The sequence below is a fragment of the Poecilia reticulata genome, chromosome 18 (genome assembly GCF_904066995.2).
Source record: "Poecilia reticulata chromosome 18, P_reticulata-male-v2, whole genome shotgun sequence".
Taxonomy (NCBI): Eukaryota; Metazoa; Chordata; class Actinopteri; order Cyprinodontiformes; family Poeciliidae; genus Poecilia; species Poecilia reticulata.
In genome coordinates, this window is record NC_088847.1 from 21,582,358 (window position 1) to 21,602,969 (window position 20,612).

Sequence of the window (20,612 nt, forward strand, 5' to 3'; positions counted from 1 at the left end):
GCTAGGTTAAAGATTCTCCCAAAACAATTGTAGTTTGTGCTAACTTGGAAAAGTTTCCCTTTATTTAACTTCTTTAGCTTATATTTGAAGATTATTAACCTGTTCTGGTTTGTTTTTGTTTTGCAGTGTGCATGCAGTGAAAGTGTTTTTCTGAGTCTCTTCTTAGACATAGAAACCCTGATTAGCATAGGATTAGCCTTAGCAATAACACTAGCATGCTAACTTAAAAGTCTAGACCACTGCTGTAGTTTACTGACAAATATGTTACTAAAAAAAACAGTAATTTTGATAAATAGTGAAATATTAACCACCTGAGAGGAATAGTGATGGGCTAATTTAAGAGTAAAACCTGTTTATTGTCCTGTTTTCGCTACGCTAAAGCTAGCTAGCTTAAAAACAGTGTGGATTATGAGGCAATTAAAAGCCAAAACAGGTAATAGACATATAAATGATATTAATATAGTTTTCTAGGCTTAACAGGGACCTGAAATAGTCATAATTATGTCCATAGGAATCCAGTGTTTTATCTGAATACTGAAATTTACATGGGCTACCAAATTTGCTGAAAAGTCAGTTTTAATGAAAGTAAGTAAAACTTACAGCTCCAGTGTCAAAATAACATTTCTATTTACTATTCTAACCAAAAGACACCAGCAACAAACTATCCAAGTCATATGTTTTTCTTCTAAGCGTCTTCCTGTCTCTTGTGGATTTATCTATAATTTCCAGTAGAGGACAGCCAATGACATGACTGGCGCATCACAAATGTGTCTCTACTTTACGGGTTAATGATTAAATCATCAAACGTATCAAACTTCAATTAGGTCTGTGGAGACCGGACAATGTTGGAGAGTCTCTCGCTTTCATATTCATATTTCTGGTTTGTTTGCCAACTTTAAGAACCGAAGCGACAGAAGTGGGAGATTTGAATATTTATCCCAAGGTCGAGTAAAGTTTATTCAATGCAAGAGGCAAGACTGGATGATCTGGTGAAAAAGCAAACACGAGGGGTCACCAGGGGTCACGATGAAGAGGGGGAAAAACAAACAGAAAAGATGGCTGCAGTGGAGGGATGCTGTTGTGGGGCAGCGTCATTATGGGCTTGGCAGCTGCTTGGAGGGGAGATGAGGGAGATGTGGGAGGCAGAGAGCAGGTGTGCGGGTGTTATTGGTCAGGACCTGATGCGTCCCTGAACAGAACCGCAGACATCCCGGCCAGCTGAGCCAAACCGACTCTGGCTCTGTGCAGCCACACTCCTTTCCCTCTCATTTATCCCGTTTTATTTACTCACGGCTAATTTCAGATCTGCTCAGCGGCGTGAAACGGTGCGCTGCTCTGACTGGCCCACAGAGGCCGCGGTGAAAATGTGTCGACCGAGTATTTGTCTCTGTTTTTATTCTGAATATAACTGAAATGTAGGAAAACAGACGCAAATGTAAACAATTGATGAAATTTAAAACTTCAACAGGGTCCACTCCTCCAGAAGGCAATCAAACTCAACAATTATTTTAGTAATCAACCTATCAAGTATTCTGACGAATAACTGAATAAAAAACTTGATAAGAGAAAATATTGATAAATCTTGGCATAACAGCAGTATTAATGGATATCAATATCACCTGGTTTATCCCTAACAATCACTTTTCTGTAGCTTAAGAAATTTACCTGAAACAATAGTTTACTTCTTAAGTCAACCTTCACAAAGATACACAAAAATCTGAAATTATATTCAATTTAATAATAAAAAAAACAGTAAAGCAACAGGTTGACACTTTTCAGATTTTAGTTTCCGTATTCATGTTCAGTTAGTTTATTAGACAAACTCTCACTTTGAACAGCCATTTATCACTTTTATGTCCATGTGAACGACTGGATCTCTGACACTTTCATCACACAAACACATTTAAGGACACCTAAAAAAAATTATAAAAACGCAGACAAGAGGACATTTGGTCACATTACGTTGTGCTAATGGTGCTTAGCATTCCTCAACAACTCATTGGTGGAAGTGAGAGGCTGCGCAACATAAATAATATCCGTCCGAAACACATGTAAAACATAATTTAACGAAGCTTCGAGACAGGTTATTTTCCTCAAGATGTAATAATCAAGACTCTTGAATCATTAGAGGTCGAGTCCAAACCCTCCGGATGAAGCAAATAAGAGGGTAAAAGGGTTTGAATCCCAATCTTTCTGCATGGATTTCACATTTTCTTCGCATACCTAGACAGGTTCTCTCCATTTTCCACCCACACCCCAAACATAAGTATGGTTTCTTAAAACTGAAAGATCTCAAAATGCACCAGTGGCAATGCCAGTCTATATTCAATATTCCACTTTCAGTTCTGATTTCAGCAACAATAAACACTTCAGGATTAGATCTCTTTACGCCACAGTGACCAACACAGTCACAAAATGGGGTGCCGTCCCACACCAGTGTCTGACCAAGCAACCCAGGGACACATCTGTTAAATTGCTGAATGTCTTGTTTCTACAAACATTGATCGTCCAACTCAATAAAGGACAGAAAAGTGGCAGAAAAACATGTTTGGCATTGACAGAAAAGCTACATGGATGCAGCCAACACCGTCAACTCTGCTGCAAATCTTACAAATGTATTTACTTAGCAAATGTGGGAAAGTTAACAGGCTTTCCGAGAAACAATTTATTTAACCCAAATGTTCTTCTTTTTTATGCCACATTATTAGAAAACAGATTTTTTTTCTTTAAGCTGCACAATCACGCATCACACACCTACCTTCTCTGCCATTGCCGCTCTTCACCTTGACTTCCGAGGACACAAAGATCTCTGATTTTGTTACCTCACCGGCATGATATAAGTGCAGATAAAGAAGCCAGAGCAACACGCCGTGAAGCCTTTCCCATTTACCCCTGAAGCACGAAGCGCACTGCGACCGATTCCAACTTCTTGGATCGATAAGTCATAAACAAAATGTCCCTTTCTGACTGTCGGTAGCCAAGGAGCTACAAACTGATTTTCTATGAAAATGAGTTTTTCCTCTGGGCGATGTGAATGACATCAGGGGAAATTAAGCATCCAGGTGGATGCAGAGATGAACAGAAGCAGCACTTAAAAAATAAAAATAGATTTCTGATAAGATATACCGAGATAATACGTATTGCGATTACGGAGGGGAAAAAATGAGAGAAAAACCTCAGAAGAAGACACTGAGCGCAACTTCGTTCTTCATAAAATGTAAACAAAAACGTTGTGACGTCAGATTTTTGTGGCTGTAGGATTTCTTTTTTGCTTTTGGCAAAAGACCAGAAGCCATTTCTTCCACTAGTCCAGTGGTTCTTAACCTGGGTTCGATTGAACCCTAGGGGTTCGATGAGTCGGTCTCAGGGGTTCGGCGGAGCCTCTGCCGCGGAGGTAAAGACACACTTGTGTAAAGTCGTGATGACGCCCCGCTTTGCCATCACTTGCTGCAGAGGATCACGTTACATTGCTTAGCCAATCAGAGCTGCGGAGGAGCCCTGATTGAAGGAGCTCCACTCTCAGCATGGATTTGAACTTGTGTCTTTAATTACTTCAGCAAAGCTCACAGTTTTTACCAAATTCTATAGTCTAAATCTGCTCCTTAGTCGCATCTTTTCGGGGTTGGTACTGCCTCTAGTGGTGTGGGGGTGGTAACACAACTAATATAATTACATTACTAAATCAGAATACCGCAAAGTATTTTGTGTGTCGGGGTGGGGGGGGAATAAGAACCGTTCGGTGAATGCGCATATGAAACTGGGGGGTTTGGTACTTCAAAAAAGGTTAAGAACCACTGCACTAGAGTATTTGTTTTGGTTTTATTTACCCAAAATGCCCTGTGTTGTAGTCCACTTTCTGCTTTTGGAGCGGTCTATGATCTGATTGACGTTCACATCTGGATTTGGACTGCGGCAGAGTTCACTTCAATCAAACCGAGATCGAGGTTTTTAGGCGGCTGAGAGTTCACTTCGTTTGATTCCTCCCAAACGAACTGGACTTTCTGGGTAAACAGACTAGAGTTCAATTAAATCTGACTGAAAAGTGGTGATGAGAAAGCAACTTAAATCAATTTCTGTCGCAGTGGTTGAAAAAAATTATTAGACATCAATATGTGCGTCATGTTTTGATTTCTGCTAATTGGAAATAAACAAACTATCCAAGGTGATTTTTACTCTTATGAATCATTTCTGAAGACCTTCTTTGCTTCCTGCACGTCATTAGTGAAAGTTTGTGAGCCGTTTATTGAAACAGCAGAAATTTGATCTCCGAGTCGATTTCTTCGTTGCTCAATGGGTCGCAGAGAATCCGTCCTCGTTCAATTCGTCCCTCCAGAAGGGTCATTTACAGCCTCCGAGTCGATCCGTCTCTTTTTGTTTGCTGTCCTTGGCTTCTGCCTCTGACTCACTTTCTGCTCGGCTCTCCTTTCCCTTCATCCAATCCCTCTCCACATGCACCGCCGCTGCACTGGCTCAAGCCCTCTTAGCTAAGGAGGGAAATGAAGAAGAAAGAAATAACAGGGGAACAAAACAACAACAAAAAATAGAGAGACCTGTGGTAAAATGAAAGGAGTTGGTGGTGAAAAGGACGGAGATAAGGTGGGCAAACACAGATGAGAGGGACGGAGGGAGGCTGCGTCACCGCTCCCCCATCTGATATGACGGAGAAACACGCAGAGAGGGAAGAGAAGCGGAGCGGCGGATTGATGGGTTTAAGATGTGGAGAGCCGTAAAGAGGCAGAGGTCTATTAAAAGTGCAGCGTTGGGACGGTGGTGATTTAAATGAATGGTTTCTGCGTGACAGCGGTCCGCTCCTGCAGTGTGTTTTGTACTTCAGCGGCTATTTGATGTGTGCATATCCATGAGTCAGTGTTTGTTTATCTGTGTGGAGGGTGCGCTGATGAGTCAATACTGTTAGTGGAATATTTAGCTTCTCTGTTTGAGGGTTTTTTCTTTTTGTTTTTGGTTTGAACATCCAACCATCAAATATCAGAGAGGAGAAGATGGAGGGGAAGAGGAACGCAGAGCAACACGGTGCCCAGAGAGCAGACCGCAGCTCTGAACTTATTTAATCCTGCGGTGCTGACTTTGGCCGGAGAAATAAATATACTGCGGCAAAAGGTTTTTGTTCTGCTTGAGTTCTTATTTTCAAACAAATTGTTTCTACAGACCTTTACGCCTACAAATCTGTATGTGCTGGATGTACAGTGAAGCCAGCAGTCAATTGTTTTCCACAGCGCTGCAGCGTTCCAGCGTTGAACTTTTCCACATCCTGTCACAGTGAAAACGCAAAATTCAATGTTTCGTCTGGAGATTTTGTGAGATGGAACAACAGGAATTAGTTGGTAATTGGGCTTTGGTTAGGAGGGGAGCGAAAATGATACAAACTTTTCTTTTTCTTGTACCAAAAACGTCTTTCTGGGAGTGTTTCTCTACCAGTCTTGCACATCGGGGTTTCAAATTTTTGCTTAGTTTTTGTCTCAGATAGGTTTTAGAGTCTGTTTGCTAGTTTTTATATGTTAAATATTGTTTAGTTTTTTTTTTGTAGTTTTCGTTTCTTCATACTTTAGTTCATTTTTTTAAGTGCAGAATTCAAAAAGTATTGATTATGTTCACACTGATTGGGTAATGAATACTCAACTTGAGATACAATTTTCAAAAAATGTAATCAATTATGGAGGAACAACAAACTTTTGCTGTCGCCTTTCAGTCAGGCTTTGACTAGGCCAGTGATTCCCAAAACCTCCCAATTTGTGACCGACGAAATAATGTCATTTAATATAGTGAGTCAAATCAAATCGAGGCAAATCAAAGTTTTACACCATAAAAACATAATGAAACAAGAAATAAATGTTATATTTTCTCCAATTCCATCGTCAAAATCATCAAGATTACACATTAATTTCATTTACAAGTAATCAAAGGCGATTCTAAACAAGGTTTTAGACCTATTAAAGAACTCAGTGTTTCAGCAGTTTTGCAGTTTTCTAAAAGTTTGTTCCAGATTACAGGAGGATAAAGAGCAAAGAGGAATAAACATTTATAAAGCATTTTAAAAACAATAAATAATTATCATCCTGCTTTTTGTTGATCGAATTTAAATAAAATAATTTTGAAGTTTTTGTTAGGAGTGTGACAAAAGATTCAAAAGTTACGACAAGCTTTTCCAGGAAATTTTACATTTATAATGAAATTACTTGAACTTAGCTGGAACGCTGCAGCAGCAGCTGATTTCCTTGGAGCATTTATTTTGTATACCTGCACAAAAAAAAGATTTTATATCACCAATATTGTACAAAGATATGAGGACCTGAAGGAAATACAAAGCGGCGCTGAAAAATCTTCCCCCTTGATCCTTTATTATTTACGCTACATAAGCAACATCCACCACGGACCCCTGATACCAATTTCTATGCAAATTAAACAACACTGTACGCACAGTGATCCTAATAGTATTACAGCATCTTCTAACATATTCCTGCAGTCTCAAAGATGCACTGCTCTTTTAACCAATAAATGCACACACAGTAAATCACTTTGTTTACCAGCCCTATTAGCATTCTGCTGCTCTCCTGCAGTAGGAATGATCCGGTTAGGTATAGCAAGGCTTTAAACGTTAAAAGTTGGTTTCAAAACCAATAAAACCCTGGTTTAAAATGCATTTAACGAAAATCCAGAGAAGTTGTGGAGAATAAAGTGATGCAGAAAACCCTCCTCCACCTATTGCTGCCTGTGAGCTAATTGAAGAAAAGCTACTTAAACCTTGAGTTTAAAAATGGAGTCCAACCCATATCACTTGTATCGGCTGCCTCAGTCGTCCCACGCATAAGGGTCAACTTTCCCTTTGCTTACAAAAGAGGATAATTTTGCTACTTTGATGAAACTTACAGTATGTTGCTCCATAAAACAGCAAAGAGGCGCCATATTGAGAAATGTAACTTAAATTTTAAGACCTTAAGTAAATATAATCAATTAGAAAATGCATCCAGATTAGTCAAGTGAGAATTAAATATACTTTTTATTAATCCCACATTCTCATGTGTGTAATTAATCTACATAAAGTGTTTCAGTTGGTGAGAAAGTTTCTGAAATAAATGGACCAATATTCCATTTAGTCCATTTATGTGCCTTAATTTGACACATTTACTTGTGAATATCAAGCATGATTGTGTCATTTTAGGAATTTTCAAAGAAGAAAAAGAAAGACAAATTGAACCAAAGACAAAAAGACCAAAGAAGGAACCAAAGAAAGAATAAAAAGGAACCAAAGACTGAAAGAAACAAAGAAAAATCAGAAGAACCAAAGAAAGATTGAATGGAAAAGAAAAAGAACTAAAATAAGAAAGAACCAAAGAACCAAAAGAGGCCAAAGGAAGGAAGAAAGAGGCCAATATTTATTTAGGTAAGATATTTTACCTCCTTTACTGTCAGACTTTTATTTTGGTAAATGAACATTACACCACTTCTCTTGGGCTCCACTGATACAAATCAAACTCCACTTCTCCCATCATCGTATAAATAACCCGTAATGTTTGCTTCACAAAGAAAACCCTCAGTTTCTGAGTCCCACTTTGATTGAATCTCGTAATACTTACAGCTATATATATATTTTTAAAGCCAGATTACTGCGGCGGCAGCGGCAGGATGACATGTAATCGGTTCTCCTTCCTGACCTCGCTTGGCGACGGCCTCGGATGTCCTCGCCAGTTTCTGCCCTTCACTGCCCACTGATGCCCAGCCAAGGCTCCTCCCCCCCCGGGGCCATTCTGCTGATGGCGAGGCCGGCTAATATCTGCTTATCTGGCTCCCAAACCACGCTCTGACACAGGGACTGTGGTTAATGGCTGACCAGGAAGTGCCGAGTCAGCAAAAGTGGAAGCCAAGGTGGAGGAAGGGGGGAGAAAGTGTCACTTGTCATGAAATAGTGGCGTTTTTTACTGGGCGCTTGGCCAGTTTGCATCAGTATCTTCCCGTGTTTCAGAAGTAGAAAAGTCCAGACAATGGACGTTGCTTTTATATAATTTAGAGTTTCAGATATTGATTTAAAAGAAAGGGGTTACCAGCTATGTAGCACTCTCCATAAGAGCACAAGAATCTAACAGCCCACTTCCAGACTTAGCATTGAGCTTCTTAACGGGAATGTTACGCTCATTTTCATTTTAGGCTGTTCTCAAAGGACCGGTTGTGCCAGAACGTATTGATGAAACCCATTTAACAAACTGCTAAAATATTAATAAACATCTGTCTCTGTATTCAATAGGTGCTTCTTATTTAAATTAAATGAAAGTGAACATTTAATAACTCCCGTTTTTTTGTCTGTGTGCCTTTTGGCAAACCAAAAACACCAACATTTCACACGTTTTATTTTAACCCAACAGACCTGAAGTTTGTCAACATTTGTTTCTTTATTCTTCAAATTTGCCTCGTTTAGTAAAGTAGTTGTTTCTCCAGACGTTTACAGTTGGTGGTTACCATAGCAACCAGCAACTGTCAGCTCCTCCCCCCTTTTTTTTTCCTGTTGCCGTCGGTAACTCTGTGTTTTCTTTACCAGTACTTTTATTTTAGACAAATTTTAATCACATACAGTGATTCATGAGTAATTTTTGCCATGTTTTTTGTAAATGTTTTCAAGTGTTATCATTATTAATGTTGTCCATTTTAGTTGTGTTTCATTTTACAACTGCTGATTGGGAGATATTGCGGTGTAGTTTGTTTAGGGTTATTTATTGTATTTTATTTAATGTTTAGGGGCAGAAGCTGCTGGACTGATGTTAACCACCGACTTGATTTCCTCTGTTAGAATAAATACAGTGAACCTGATTGTGTACGTCATGAATCTCCTGGACCTGGACATTCAGTTGGGTATTAACTAGTTACATTAACTTCAGTAACATTTATGAAAAAAATCTATACTTTTAGGAGAACTTTTACTACATTTTACTTTTTTGCTTAATTGAATAATTTTATTATGAAGTGCCCCTACTGTTACTTGAGTGAAATTTTTGGATTCTCTACCATCTGAATGAAAAATCAACATGTTTTAACCAAAAATTCATGAGAAACAGACGCACACCTGAAGTTTTCATAAGTTTTAAATGGAAAGAAACCAATTTGGAAACATTTTTATTTGCCTGATTTTGTTATTTTTGGTTACTTACATGAATTACTGTCAAAATTTCCACTTAACTTTATATTTTGGTCCGTCTGATGGGGTATTGTTGAAATATTAAATGATGAGTAGACTTTTGAACAATTTTTACTTTTACTTGAGTAAAAAATGCACTCTTACTTGAGTACTTTCTGTGTACACTACCCACCTCTCATGTTTACTATCCCAAACAGGGGACCCCTCCACCATCCTTTCAAGCCGCCTTTTACTCTGTTCAAGTCTTTTTTAGCTTGTTAGTCTGAACCACTGCAGCTTTTAAGAGCTTCTTAACCTGTGAAACCAAACACCCACCCACCGACCACTCCAGCTCTCCTCGACCGCTTCTCCAAAGCTGCCCGCCGTGACCGAGGGCCGCTGCAGCAGTCGTTATCATCTTCTCCAGAGAAGGAGAGCTGCCTAATTAATCGGGGCCCATCTTGACTCCCAGCCTCCCTGACCCTCGTCTCCTCCGCCACTGACAGGTTTTGCTGTGAAGTGGAGAGTAAGAGGTAGGAGAGTGTGGCTGTTTTTAGCATCTTTGCAGGGAGTGCATCTCTTCCGCTGCATGCAAATGAGGATTTTGTGAGGTCTTGTTCTCCTTTTCGGTACGTGCGCCTGAATATGTGTGGCTGCTCTCTGCATGTGTTCCCGAGCCCTCTGGGGCCTCTTAGCACCTCTCTCTAAGTGAGTTTCTGTAGCCGGAGTGAAACGCCTGAGAGTTTACCCTCAATAAACGCAGAGAGCGGCAAAGCGAGTTACATTTGAACCGCCAGGTATCCATCTCAGTTAAACGCGTGCAAATTGGATCTTAGACAAAAACCTACGAAAAAAAAAAGACTTTTAGATCTTTTGTGGCACTGACTCACTCAATATCTTGAAATTTCAAAAACCTTTGATAGCAATCAATCTTTTAGTTACGTTTTACTTAACTGTGTAATTTACCATCTGAAAAATTGCTAATAATTCACCCTATTAACAATATAAATACCCATTTATGCGTTAAAGAAAATAGAAATAATAAAACCTGATATTATCGACTATCTGAGTGGATCAAATAGCATGTTTTTTTGTCCAAGTTGATGTTTGGATGTTACATTAGCATGTTAGCTCTCTAGCAGATCAGGTAAATGAAAGTTAGCTTGGCTTATTATGCTGCGAACTAAATCTGAAAATTGTAGACTCTTCAATTTTCCAAATAAACTAAATTCTCAGTTTATTCTTTTTTATTTTTTCCTCCAACTTGAAACCTGATAAATTCTCCCTACTGAATATGTACATCTAAACCTATATTATGCTACAATTAGCAGGGTAAGGTAACACTGTATTAATATAAAAATGTATTAGGATAAAGTATTAGCAATGTTATGACAAGTAACATTAGCATCTTAGCTAACAGGAAGTCTAATGCATTATGATGTATTCTAACTGGGTGTACGCCCATTAAGGTTATCGCTAGAATTAGTATGGTAGCATTAACAATTTTAGCAGATTGCATATTCTAACATTAGCATCCTTAACTAGCTGAGAGTCTGATGCATTATAATAGATCTAGTTTGTAACCAGTTAGATTATTTCTGGAATTAGCATAGTAGCATTAGCAATGTTAGCAGATTGACTATTGTAACATTAGCATCTTTAGCTAGCCGAGTCTCTGATGCCCTCTGACTTATCTACATTACAGCCGTATTATGTTTGACATAACTTTCCCTGTTCTCACTGTGTAAGATTTTATGTGAGTGAAAACATTACAGAGGGGATTTTCAACATTCCCACACGGTAGATCTACAGTCAGTGGACACAGTCTGGCCATGCTAGCAACCCCAATTTTTTGAGGCTACATGTAGAAGGAACTGCAATGATTTTGAGCTCCAATCCTGTCAGCGATCATAGGCTGCGATTTAAATAGAGCACAATATGCTGAGTTGCAGATTGTCCTCTAAACTACTTTTTTCTTCCCACAAAAAGTTATGTTGTCTCAACTTATTCCCTCCCTTCTTTACATGACACACTGCAGTGTCTTCTGTCCAACTGTGAGCCAGCTCATTAAACTGCTATAGCACCTCTGGACTTGACAGCAGGCATAACCAGTAGGAGCTACCTGCCGTTCCACTACACTGACATCAGAATGCTCCTTTCTGCAGCACCTCTCCCCAAAATCATTATAAAACACAGCAGTGCAGTACTTTCAGAAAAAAATTTGTTAATATATTCCACTTTAGCATAACGGGGAACCACCCCTGTGACTATATGTTCAGTAATCCCTTTTGTACTTTCAAAGTCTACACTTCATTATTCAGTCCTGACATTTTTATTTGAAATAAATACAGCATTTTTACGCAGATATTTAAGATGTGCAAAAACTCCAACATGTAATACATGAATATTTACTTATTGGGTAAAAACATCAAGAAATCACAAAGTCTCTACAACCATTAGACAAAATCTTCACACCAACTCTTTTCAATTGTACCATCTATAACAAACTTTAATGGGACTTAAACCAGGAATGTTCAACAACAAACAGCCAAAGTCGGTCTGGCATAAAATAAAAGATCAATATGGAAAATAAACCCAACTGTAATGCTTTGGATGCTGGGAACCCAGTGAAAAGTATCATAAACTATTTAAAATATCAAGATTTTCAACAAAAATCTTGTGAATTTTTACAGCAAAATGACACAAATTCCCAAGTTACTGCTGAATAATGTAAAATATATGACTAGATAAAGATATATGACTCCTTTGCTATGACCATCTCAACCACAGCTCTAAAGGTGTTTTCACACCTGATAGTCTGGTAGACTTGGCTCAATGGGGGACTAAAATTGAAACATTTGTTACATTTTCAGCTGATGCGGTTCACTTTCACATTGCTCTGTGTCAAACAAAACCAAACACTTTGAAAAACCTGTTCTCCTCGTCACCCGTGGGGGCGCAGTAACAAGAACCACTGAAGGAAACGACACAAAAACCTCCAAAGAAGACATGACTGCAACTTCCTTCTACACAAATTGTAAACATAAATGGAGTGGCATCAGATTTTAGCTGTTGTAGGATTTCCCTTTTGTCTTTGGTAAAAGACCGTGAACCATTTCTACAGCTAGCTCTAGACTCACTAGGCTGTATATACCCAGAATACCTTGCGTTGTAGCGGTCTCCGCTTTTGGAGCGGTCTCTGGTCCGCTTGGCGTCCCCATATGCAATCGAACCGCACCAGAGTTCACTTCAACAGAGCCAAGACCTAGGCTTTTAGGTGGATCAGAGATCACTTTTTGTTGCGTACTAGAGTTTGAGTTCGCATTCACACTTCCACAAGCGAACTGGAGTTGGATTAAAACAAATTAAACAATGCTGGTTTGAGTTCTCCCTTAATCTCATACAGAAAACCAAATGAGTACACTGAAGAGAACATGTGAAGAGTAGAAATGGACCCAGGACTAAAGGCAATCCAGATCAGTTACGTTAACGGTCAGTCCTTAAAGTCTGACGTCCTGAATACTTCAGATCTTTTCCTGGATCAACACACCAGAATCAAGTTTATGGATCATTAGCAGAATGCGGCATGACTTTAAGACATCCATCCATCCATCCATCCATTTTCTTGCACCCTTGTCCCTTAGTGGGGTCAGGAGGGGTGCTGGTGCCGATCTCCAGCTAACATTTCGGGCGAGAGGCGGGGTCACCCTGGACAGGTTGCCAGTCTGTCGCAGGGCAACACAGAGACACACAGGTCACACACACACTCAATTTAGACAGACCAATTAACCTGACAGTCATGTTTTTGGACTGTGGGAGGAAACCGGAGTACCCGGAGAAAACCCACACATGCACAGGGAGAACATGCAAACTCCATGCTGAAAGACTGGGGCCGGGAATCAAACCCAGAACCTTCTTGCTGCAAGGCAACAGCTCTACCAACTGCGCCACTGTGCAGTTGGTAGAGCTGCACCAACTGCAGCTCTAAATTAAGACTTAGCATGTCTTAATTTTCCACTTAAGACATGCTAAGTGGAAAATTAACCCTTTTAAATCAAATCTGAAACATGCAGAAGTTGTACACTCCTGAAATATAGATATTGTACATCGAGGAACGATCAAAGACTGCTACCTCTGCCACAAAGTGTAGATAATGCTGCAAAATATGCCCTAAAACTGCCGAAGGAGGGACTGGAGTTATTATTTACTGCATGTTTCCCTCTGACTGACAGCTCATCATCTACACAGGCTACCTGTTCAGCTGTCCAGCCCTTTCTTCTTTCCGCTCTTGTGAACAATGAATCATGAAAATATTAACTGTCTGACTTGATTAAGCCGAGAGCGATGATTTGAGAACATCTGTTAACTGAGCTAACAGATGACACTGGATATCCTTGTTAGACCTCCGTACCGTCACACATGTAGAAATAGAGTATATTTAAACAGCAAAAATAAGGTTTATTCTCTAATGAGAAATTATCGAATGTTGACTTGATATGGTTTTAAACACAGGTGAAGTGCGATGAAAGACATAAAAACTGTATAATTTCCATTAAAAACAATGAATTTCTATCCATTGAACTACAATATTGTAGCTCGGAATAATAAAATGGGCGCAAAGAAGAATCTAAAGTGTGGAAAATGACAACATTTACCGAATATCTGCTAGACAAACAAGTTGTGACATTTAGTAATGTAAATTTCAAGGAAAATCACAATAAATGAAGTGCACTTTAAAAATGTCAAAGAAAGCACAATGCCCAAACTGGGTTGATTGTAATTGTTTCCAGTCTGTGGTTCTTTATTTTTCATAGTCCCCTCCTCACAAAACATCACTGACATTTAGTTTAATTTGAATTTTTCCCGTGTTCTCCAAACGCTCTGCTCACCAGCAGCTCCAGCCGCTTTGATCTCTAAGAATATCATCAGAGAAACAGCTGTAACGCCGTCTCATCTGACCTTGTTGCTGCATTTATTCAGACTACATTTGCATATATCTGCAGAAACAGTCGCTAACCCGTTGGTTTGTGGCAGACGTAACGTTCAGTCCCCCTTAGATCGAGCGTTTACATCAGAAAAGGCCATTTGATACACAGATTATAAGAAAAAAACAGGCATTCTGACACAAAACAGAATATTTTATCCATAAAGCTCCGGATTACAGCACAACTTGCATATTTATTCACTTGCTGCCTGCTCAAAGATGAAAACAGCACCTCAAGATTCAACAGTTTTCCTCAATTTATTAAAACGGCTACGTTTCAGCTTAGCAATGTCACTAACAAATGTTGATGCCAATTATCAAAACCACACACAACCAAAATCATGAATACTAAAATATTAAAGATCAGAATAAAAATTATTGAGCTCATTTTAATTTATCATCCGCTTAATTTTTTGAATTGCTTATTGCAATAGACTTGCCTGAGCTGCCAATGTTTACCAATGCGTAGGCCTGTCACGATAACAAATTTTGCTGAGCGATTAATTGTCTAAAAAATTATTGCGATAAACGATAATATTGTTTCAAGACCTTTTGACACTGATTTAATGGAAATGACTAATAATGCATGCGATTTCCTGCCATAGATAGATGCACTTTATTTTCAAAAGAACACATAACACTAGAACTGATAAACTAAATAAATAAACCAACCAAAAGGAAAAATGAAATGTATACTCAGTCTCCATGAACAAAAAATTTACTTTAATAAAAACAAAACAACATAAAGCCAAAGTGGAAATAAATACTGCATTCAACCAAAAGAGTGCAGATTATAAAGTCTGTATAATATATTGCCCTTCAGTAATCACTGGGTTTAAATAGAGAAGATGGGCACATTGACTACCTAATGCATTAGTTCACACTACACGATTTTTTTTTGCCCCTATTTTCCCCTTAGGCAATATTAGATCGTTGGCCGATCTACGATTGTCCTGGTGATTTCGTAACCGATCATCCTGTAGTGTGATTTAGATCGTAGTGTCCGCTCCGATCTAAATCAGGGGTTTTCCCCGACTGGGAGCTTAAAGCTGAAGGTGACGGGTAGCCAATCAGAAAGCGCGGATTCTCCTCCTGTTTTCTAAGGGGAAATTACGGAGGGGAATCCCAAACAGCTGACACGGCGCAACCCGAAGTCCAGCTGACATTGGAGATGATATGTGGAAACAACATTAATTTACATTTCGTGCAAAGAATATAGAAATGACAAGGGGAGAAGTTGGAGCCAAATTGCGACCTCAGTTGATGACTAGCTAGCTACCGAAACAATGCTACTGTCTGGGTGTTTACAATAAGCAATGGAAGACGAAGCCCCGTTTCTGCATGTGAAGAAATACCGGACGGCTTTATGGGAGTAAATTATATAAAACCATCATCGGTGGAAGACCCTACACTGACAGCCGGATGTTCAGAATCGAGTGAAAACGCTTCAGATTTGGATTCTCGTGGCCAAAGACTGTCATGGCTAACAAGACAACGCGCATAAAGTCCGACAGAACCCAAAACGGTCAGAACCTAATATTATGTCTAAAGTACAATTTGTGGATTTAGTACATTAATATGAATTTCTATTCTGATAATTAAATGCAGCACATACCTGTATGACACGAGCGCGGACATGAGCTCCTCGTGTCTTGTTGTCTGTGGTGACGTCATCCTCACTCTCTTTGCCTTTGTTTTTATAAGTTCGGGTAGTAATTTACTCGTCCGGAGCTTACATATTCAGTTCTGACAACGTTTTATATGTATATGTCTTTAAAGTAGATTTAAAAAAAGACTCCAGTCATATTTTCTGGTCGTAAAGGAATAGTCTTTTTATCCTCCGGCGCTTTGCGCATGCGCTAAATACCCGGGCGTGTCAATAACGTGTAAGGCGTCCATATTCATCCACTCGCTGTTGAAATGCTATTTGTAATCCGGAAAATAAGTCTTTTCATTTTATGATACGCATATTTTGTGGTTTTTCTTTCACCTAATGCTATTTCAAAATCTTTTAAGTTTACTCTGGACTCATCTATAGATTTATAAATTCACATATTTCCATGTACATACTGTTTTTATTTCATTTTATTAATTCGATTTAAATTACTTTATATTTCGGTCAGAATTAGATTACCTGGGATTTCACAAATTTTATATCACCCATGGCTATATTTATAATTGCTAATATTTAACGCTTTGGATGGTAGTAGCTTGTCAACAAATAAGCAATTTCCCCTTGGGAGTTCAATAAAGTATATTCAGATTCTGATTTCATCTTAAAAACTCTTCAGTTCTCCTTAAATTGGAGGTTAACACAAATTCATATGTGTGTGCTGGATACTCGTAAACAACAAGCCAACTCAGGATGCGATAGAAACCCAATTAAATCGATGAAGGGTTCAGCACCTATTACCACCTCTGTGTGTGCATGCGTCTGTGCGTGTGTGTCCCATCTGTGGATCAATCCACGGCGGACAGAAATGGACAGAACAATGACCTTGGTTTATACCTGCACCCCTCTCTGTATCCCTTTCCTGCTGCTCCTTCTTCCTCCCTCTGTTACTCTACACTGGTCTGGCTAATTTCAACAGCTGCTTTTCCTTTGACCAAAAATAAATATGCTTAGTGGAAACACGGCAATTTCAAAAGAACTCTTGCTTTTAGTTAAAAAGTTTTGGTGCTGGGATGAAATTGGTTCATTTCACAAAACTGCAATGGAAACACTTTTTTCGCAACACACAAGTCACATGATCAATAGCCGGACGTTACCACTGGCAAAAACCACGAAGAAGAAGGCAACAGGAAGTAGTTGGAGGACGATGGCACACATGTTTTTTCATGACTTATCACATGAACAAACTTGTTCATGTGTGATTTTAATTATTTAAACCTCATTTGATGGAAACACCGCAATTGCAAAACTGTTTCTATTTTCAAAATTAGTGAAATACCGACAAAGCTTTGCGCACATTTGTAATGGAAAGGCAGCTACGGTTTAAGAATGTCAGATATTACTGCCAAGAAAGGTCCAAGACGAAACTGGCCTCACCTTTCCGCCTGAATTTTCAAAGTCTCCTTCAAACATATTCAGTTTCTTCGTCCTCCTGTCACACTAATCCAGAAATAACTCCTCCGGGCTGGCTAGAAATCCCACACATTTCCTCTTTATTCTGTCTCTTCTTCATCTTACATTAATCTCTTTTGTTGTAGAAAAGTCCTTTCAAGTGACCCTTTCTACTCTTCCTCAACCCCCAGTAGCTTGAACGGCCCGCTCTTTGATGCATCTTTCATGGTTTTGTTCCCTAATGCACTCCGTCTCTTTCACAGCCACACTATCAAATCTGCATCACTGGCTTTTATCTGGGATTCCAGCTCCTTTTTCCAGCCCTTGTAAATTCTTGCCGTTGCTGCTTCGTACGTCTTTTCTGTTTCTTCCCATGCAGCAGAGTTCAGCATCTTGCTTCGTTCCTCCTCTTTCAGTCCCGTCTTTTATTCGCCCTCGCTTCTATCTCCATCTATTTCCCCTTCCTCCTTCACTTCCACAGTAAGTCTCTCACGTCTTCCTTCCCTTTTGATCTAAAAGGATTCAACGTTGACCCTTTCCTATATTTCTCGTGGATTTTTTGTTGAGTCAGCCGCGGTTTCAGTAATAATGACCAGTAATGTCAGCAGCTGAACGCCCGTCTTAAAAGCCATCTGACCATTAATTTGCTACGCATTCACGCAAATGTACGCATGTTGGTCAAATGTTGGACTATTACAGATTCCCTACCAAAGATGTGAGGGTCACTGAAAGAAAAATCTGACTTTAAAGTCCGGATTCTGACTCCGATTCAGAAATGTTGCTGTTTATACACCATCAGGCAAAACAAGTCTTAAAACTCAAATATACCAAATAAATTTGAAGGCTTTCAGTGTGAATAAAATGCAGGTTTATACATCCTATGACAAGGAATAAACAATTATGTGATGATCTTTATATTCTAACAGCATAATTGACATACACCAAGAATGTCTGGTTATTTATTTGGATTTTGACGTAGAATTAAAATTTTGAGCTTAAAGTCAGATTTCTGAGAAAAAAGTAAGAATTTTGAGACTAAAGTCAGAATTTGTTTTGTGTTTTTTTGTCAGTTTGTAGGAAATATTCGCAGTCAATCCATTAAAACAGCGCCTTGCGAAAGTATTCATATTGTTTACATTTCATCGCGACACATTAAACTTCAGTACCATATTAGGGTGGTTGTACAAGTCCCTCACAAAGCCTGTCACAATAACACATTTTTCTGGACAACAAATTGTCTCAGCAATTACTATTATTAACAATGATAACAATGGGCTCCACAGTGGTGCAGTTGGTAGAGCTGTTGCCTTGCAGCAAGAAGGTTCTGGGTTCGATTCCCGGCCCCGGTGTTTCTGCATGGAGTTTGCATGTTCTCCCTGTGCATGCATGGGTTTTCTCCAGGTACTCCGGTTTCCTCCCACAGTCCAAAAACATGACTGTCAGGTTAATTGGCCTCTCCAAATTGTCCCTAGGTGTGTGTGTGCATGGTTGTGTGTCTCTGTGTTGCCCTGCGACAGACTGGCGACCTGTCCAGGGTGACCGCGCCTCTCACCCGAAACGATAGCTGGAGAGGCACCAGCAACCCTCCTGACCCCACTAAGGACAAGGGTGTAAAGATAATGGATGGATGATAAAAACTGTTAAATTAAAAATGGTTTTCAGACCATTTTATGCAAGGTCACTCCCTCCAATAAACTTTAATTTCGTAAAGGACCCTCCATACTGGAACTGGGAGTTATTTTAAATATCCAAAGCAAAACACGACAATCAAAATCAACAAATAAAATGGTAAAAACAAACCTGACTAACAACCAAAACCTTAAACAAAACGGGTTATGATCTCTCTGTAAACAAAATTGGCCTTCAAAAAATATTAATCAGAATTATCAAACTCATTTTAATTATTTAATTAATCAAAAAAAAAAGAATCCCTCACTTTTATTCATCTCCTTTTTTCTGCTTTGTGCTGGTTTTCCAGATAAGGTTCCAATAAAATATAATGGAGAAAAACAACGATGTGACGCAAAGGTTACAATACATTTTAAAGTTTCTGTAAATAAAAACTCTATGCAAATATTTTCTTTCTTCCTAATGCAGCAGGAAACCAAGACGCTGAACAAACTGCAGGAAAAAACTCATCTCTCCATCTTGATTCACCCGGTAGACGAGATTCTTTTCACAGAGCATGTATGCATATAAAATCAAATTACCCACAACCTTAGAGTTGCCTTTTATCAGCAAACGCGATTCTAACGCGTTAGAAACACTAATTCTCCACCAAACGTGCTCAGACTTTCCTGGCAGAGCAGAAACACCTGAACACCTGACTGACAGAAGTGTGTTAATGTGAGACTTTTACCGTCCACCTGGGCCCAGAAATAGATTATAGGGGGAAAAAATAAAAATAAAAAATGCAATCTCTCTGCAACACCTGCTTTGGGTTTCTTACATAACTGCAACTGGAGACCACACAGAGATGCAGAGCCAGAATGGTGGATCAAAGATAAAGCAGAAGTTAGGACGCGTCTGAGCTTGTTGGTGTGAATGCAGGAAAATGCATTATCCTATAATCCCTACCGTCGACTGGAGGATGGTAAAAATCTTGAATATATTCAACGTATTGCTTGTTAATCCACCTGAAATGTCTGTAATGGCTCCGGTTTGTCAGAAGAAACATGTTCACGTCAGTGTTTTAGGGGATTTTACTGTCAGTTTCCAGCGTTACAACAAACTTATCAACTTATTCTGATATGTGAATAAAGTTAGAGTTTAAATCAGAAGAGAAAGCAAGAAGTAAAGATCAATAAATGTTAGAATTTACCAGCAAAAGCTTTTAAAACATTTAATAAGATTAACAAGGATACAAACATTGTTGAGCAGGAAGAATACTGATTTCATGTCCTATAATTGGTAAGGGATAAATGTTAAAAATGTCTGAAATAGTTCAGATGATAGATTTTGTTGGAAGTTATTGCAATATATGATAATATTGTTGTTTTGAGAACATTTTAAAAATTCCACCATTTCCACCAACTAGTGGAGGAATAGTTGGTTCCTCCTCTAAATTAAAAATGTTTATAATCATTAAAGCGAGTGTAAGGGTTGCTTTTAGCTCTTTTTGTCTGTTTTTATGCAATATCTGTATTAAATATCAACAGAAAGTTACCGATGGTGCAGGGTTTTTAATTAAACGGTTTTGTGCTTTACATTTTAAACTGTAGATGCTATGTTTATTGTTTTTCCATAATTATGAAAACAGATCACTCTGTCATCAGTTTCCAAAAATAAGTTTATTATTATTTTTGTTCTAAAATGAGAAAATAGAAATACATTTTCTAAATTTTTTAAAATAATTTTAAAAAACGGCTGCACAGTGGCGCAGTTGGTAGAGCTGTTGCCTTGCAGCAAGAAGGTTCTGGGTCTGATTCCCGGCCCCGGTCTTT

The 20,612-nt window shown here is 38.9% G+C and overlaps 1 protein-coding gene across 3 annotated transcripts in view; it reads right to left on the reverse strand.

The window, feature by feature from the left end:
- nlgn2a (neuroligin 2a) overlaps nucleotides 1-20,612 on the reverse strand; it is a 249,000-nt gene that overhangs the window by 205,882 nt on the left and 22,506 nt on the right. Inside the window, exon 1 of one of the 3 annotated variants that reach the window (XM_008435579.3) lies at nucleotides 15,721-15,792. The exons of the other annotated variants lie outside the window; for them this stretch is intronic. The gene's annotated coding sequence lies outside the window, so the exon portion shown is untranslated. Of the gene's footprint in view, nucleotides 1-15,720; nucleotides 15,793-20,612 lie in introns of those variants that run through there. 3 annotated transcript variants of the gene reach the window in all.